At 46.7% G+C, this 4,943-nt stretch overlaps 1 long non-coding RNA gene across 1 annotated transcript; it reads right to left on the reverse strand.

The window, feature by feature from the left end:
- Nucleotides 1-1,529: 1,529 nt before the first annotated feature.
- Nucleotides 1,530-2,988, reverse strand: LOC122761821. Its single transcript, XR_006358627.1, has 3 exons — nt 2,812-2,988; nt 2,467-2,673; nt 1,530-2,026 (listed from the first exon to the last, which is right to left on the reverse strand). It is a non-coding gene; the product is annotated as an uncharacterized LOC122761821 (long non-coding RNA).
- Between the last annotated feature and the right edge of the window lie 1,955 nt (nt 2,989-4,943).

Genomic DNA, 4,943 nt, shown 5'->3' on the forward strand with positions numbered 1-4,943 from the left:
AGACATTAAGACAAGATATGAGACAAAAAGAGACATTAAGACAAGGTATAAGACAAAAAGAGACATTAAGACAAGAAATAAGACAAAAAAGAGACATTAAGACAAGATATGAGACAAAAAAGAGACATTAAGACAAGGTATAAGACAAAAAAGAGACATTAAGACAAGAAATAAGACAAAAAAGAGACAATAAGACAAGGTATAAGACAAAAAAGAGACATTAAGACAAGAAATAAGACAAAAAAGTGTGTCATTTAATGAGAAATAAGATAACACAAGACAAAGAAGACAAAAGTATCTGAGGAACAACTGAGACAGTCTCATCTCGTCCTTCTTCTTGTGTCCCTGCGTCTTTGTACAGTAGAGGAGACGTCCTGAGGACAGGAGGAGGACAAGAGTAAGACAGGAGGAGGATGAGGAGGACAGTCCTCCTGTCTCAAACATAGAGAATGACAAACGTCTCTATGTACCTGTCCTCGATGTCCTCCAGCGTTGGGCAGCAGGGATGTCATTCTCGTCCTCTTTACGGTGCTGAATTGACCTTTGACCCTTGGAACGTGTCACTGGGGATCAGCTGTTGTACCGGCGCCGGGAGCCGCGTTAAACGTGACACCGCTACGATAACTTCCTGTGTTTAAGCGAGGAACGAGCGAGCAGAAATAAAAGCACTTCCTGTGGGAGCGTTTATGCCGCGTGCGCCGTCACATGACCTCACCTCACATGACCTCGTCTCACATGACATCGTCTCTGGGACAAGAAGAGAACACAGGTGTGCTTTGTTCAAACTTTATTGCAGGCGTGAAACCTGAGTGACACCATTTTATACAACATGTATGAACACGATGATGTCACTTCCTGTGTAACATGTCTGAGTCAGTGAGAAACACTGATGGAGGTTACTGCTGCTTATACTGCTGCTAATACTGCTGCTGATACTGCTGCTGATACTGCTGCTGTTACTGCTGCTGATACTGATACTGCTGCTGTTACTGCTGCTGATACTGATACTGCTGCTGCTGATACTGATACTGCTGCTGATACTGCTTATACTGCTGCTAATACTGCTGATACTGCTGCTGATACTGATACTGCTGTTACTGCTGCTGATACTGATACTGCTGATACTGCTGCTTATACTGCTGCTGATACCGATACTGCTGCTGATACTGATACTGATACTGCTGACTGCTGCTGATACCGATACCGCTGCCGCAGATATTGCTGCTGATACTGATACTTTGATACTGCTGCTTACTGATACCCTGCTGCTGATACTACTGCTGCTGCCGACTGCTGCTGATACTGATGCTGCTGCCGACACTGCTGCTGATACTGATACTGCTGCTGATACTGATACTGTTGCTAATACTGCTGCTGTTACTGCCGCCGATACTGCTGCTGATACTGATACTGCTGCTGCCGATACTGATTCTGCTGCTGCCGATACTGCTGCTGATACTGCTGCTGATACTACTGCTGCTGTGAAGGTGATTTATTCATTCTGTGACTTCCTGTTGATCACTTCAAATTAAAAGCTTTGCTCAAGCACAGGAAGTCACACAGGACAGACAAGACAAAAAAGTCTCATCATTGTCCTTGTTTCTGTGGAGGCGAGGAAACAGGAAGAAGACAGGAAGAAAGCAGGATGAGGACAGGTCGAGGAGAGGATCAAGATTGGAGGACACAAGGATGATGGGGACAGAGAATGGACCACGTCCACAGTGTGGTTGTTTGAGGTTCTGACACAGAGTGGGTGACTTTGCTGGAACCACATGAGACAGGGACACGCTCAGTGAAAACATGGCAGCCTGCAGGGACACGAGGACAGTTTTAGGTTCTGTGACGTCTGAAGAACATGTTTAAAGCTTTTGTTTTGACGTCCAGGCAAACAAATCCTTGACCGACAGGAAACTGACGTTTGTAAACCTCTCAGTGTCCCACACCGGCGTCCCACGGCGACACAGGAGCTGCTGCTCCTCGGCTGCAGAGAATGGAACCATTTGTGCGGTTTATTCTGGTTCTGGTCCTAATGGAAATACAAAGAACGTACCACACTGAACTGAACTGAACCGCTTTGATCCACGTATAAAACCTTTAACCTTTGTAGGACCGCAGGACATCGACTGTGGGAGGACGCAGGTATGAGACCACTTTCTTGCACAAAATTCAAGCTCTTTCAATGACCCATGTCTATTTAGAAAATTTTTAAGGGCCCTGAAAAAAATATAAATCAAAAACTTTCAAGGACTTAAGGGGACATCGGTGGAAGGAGACATTTATCTAAATGTCATCTTAACTTCTTTCTTGCACAAAATTCAAGCACTTTCATTGACCCATGTCTATTTAGGCGATTTTCAAAAACTTCCAAGGGCCCTGATTTTTTTTTTATAAAAATGGTTTTGCACTTCCAGGCCACCGTACATGACGCTGACGCCCTGGCAATGAAACCTCCCACATGTTACGTACCGGAACTTTAAAGGTCCAGATGGTTGGGTTCACTTTTCCTTTGATGAAGTTCTGTCCGGTGCCGGTTCGTCTTCCGTCTGATCCGAACACTGATACCTTCCAGACCTCATGACCCCCGAGTGCGATTAGACACGTAACGGCAATTTCGTGCGCGGGAACCGAGGATCCAGCGCCGACTGTGCTTTGCTTTCATGCCAGCAAGTTGTTCTGCGGGGTGGAAACAAACAAACGCTCCAGTAAGTGGGTCTGAGTCGTCTGCTAAATTTATCCGCTGCTGTGCCGCGACTGGACGAGCAGCCGCTCACATCTAAGGCGTAAGGAATGCTCGTAATGGGGGCATTTTACCTGATTGTTGCTATGCCACGCTGCCAAACACACGCCGTCACCGAGGGCAACGCGGCCAGGTCCACACACACGGTCTTCTCACGCAGACAGATGTGCAGGCCTGATGTCAGGTCCACATCCTGGTCATCAATCACCACCAGCTGCACTTTGACCTCACCGCCAGCAACACAGCAGCTGAAACCAGAAGAGACCAGCCGAGACCAGCAGGGACCAGCCAAGACCAGCCAAGACCAGTCGAGACCAGCAGAGACCAGCCGAGTCCGACAGGAAAATCACAATCAACCCAAGGGGAGGCTTCATCTTCTCGTCCAAGAGACAAAACTTCTTCTTCTTCAGCCGTGATTACAAAAGTTCTCCAGGTTATAATCCAAACATGTCAGTGTGTGTGTGAGTCCATCTTCCCTCAGGATCAAGGCCAGAATGTGCTGACTCAGCTTAAGCTCGTCTTCATCCACGCGTCCACTTCATCTGGTCAAAGTCGGTCTTTGTCGTTTGTCTTTGGTGAGACAGAGATCTTGAAGTTTTCTTTTCCCAGACATCACGTCGTTATTTGCTCTTTGTTTAACTTTACTCACTCAATGTTCTGCATGGAAATTCACAAACCTTCAAGGAGCTCAAGGACCTAAATATCAGCTTCACTTCTTTTTTGCACAAAATTCAAGCACTTTCAATGACCCATGTCAATTTTCCGCTCGCAACCTACTTAGTTTTACAGCTTGCAAGAGCCAAAGCCAAAGGAAAGGAAACGAGGAGGTGAAAAACAGCACATGTGGCGCCTTCATCACGTCGATGATTGAACCTGCCGTGTTCTTACCTGCTGCCAGGTTACAGAGAAGCCAGGCCAACACATAACCGCCGTCTTTGTTCTGAGGTGTTTACTGGGGGAGGAGGAGGAGGAGGAGGCAGCTGTGAAAGAGACGCTTGAAGAAAGGAGGCCTTTCACCTGGAGGCAGAGAGAGAAGGAGGGAGGAGGCAGCGGTAGGACGAGTGTACGACAGAAAGAACGGACGCCTCACTGGTTCATGACTTATCAGTTCCTACAAACTCCAGGACAGAGGTCACAAACTCCTGGTCCACAGGCAGGATGAGGCTCCTCAGTCTGTTCCATGTGGCCCATCACTTAAAGGAGACATATTATACCCTATTTTTTCAAGTTAAAATAGTTCCCTGGTGTCCTAATGAACATGTCAGTGACATGCTTTGGTCAAAATACCATAAGGATGAAGCACCATAGCAGTTCAATAACCCTGCTAAACCCGCCCCTTTCAGAACGCTCGGTTTTGTGCATGGTCCCTTTATATGCAAATGAGACACAGGCAAACACACACCCACTTCTTCCAAGGGGTTTCTGATTTGTCCTTTTTTACTGTGTTCACTCACTCAGATCCTGTTCCCTCCGCTCCATTCCTCTCCCCCTCCCTCCACTAGTTCTCTGACAATATCAACATGGCAGCGTGTGCAGAAAACCACTGGCCGCAGTCTGATGTGAAGTGGTGCGAACACACGAACACACGTTTGCTGACTTTATCCGGCACATTAGCTTCATATATAAAATCCTCTGTAAAACACTGTGCTCCACTGTGCAGCCACCAACAGCACACTTGTCCCTCCGCGTTGACATAATACCGCTCTTGCTCCCTCGCCTGCACTCTCGCAGGGACATGGTGGAGCTAAGGTGGAGCTAAGGTGGAGCTCTCAAAGTAAACTTACTGGTGGGGCGGTAACATTTGTGGTGAAATGCGCATGCTGCCGTCATAAGCGCAGGGAATTCAACATTGTGTGTTTCATGGCCTATACTTACACTAAGGGGGACCACGAAAACATGACTGAGTATTCTTTTTCCACACTTTGGCGACTGGTAGGGCCTCCAGAGTCCCAAATATAAGTATTGAAATGATCAAAAAGTAGATTTTTGCATAATATGTCCCCTTTAAAGTTGAACTTTTGGTGCTTTTCCACGTTATAGTTCTAGCTCTGCTCGACTCGATTCGATTGGTTGTGACTTGTGACTGAATAATTAGTTCAGATTTGTTGACAGAATGGTTCAGTCCTTCAGTCACTGAACTGAAATACCACTGAACGTGGTCACAATCGCTAAATCCACCAGACTCCTCTGTTAAACACATTTGCTT

This window comes from Solea senegalensis, unplaced genomic scaffold (genome assembly GCF_019176455.1).
Source record: "Solea senegalensis isolate Sse05_10M unplaced genomic scaffold, IFAPA_SoseM_1 scf7180000015038, whole genome shotgun sequence".
NCBI classification, from domain to species: domain Eukaryota; kingdom Metazoa; phylum Chordata; class Actinopteri; order Pleuronectiformes; family Soleidae; genus Solea; species Solea senegalensis.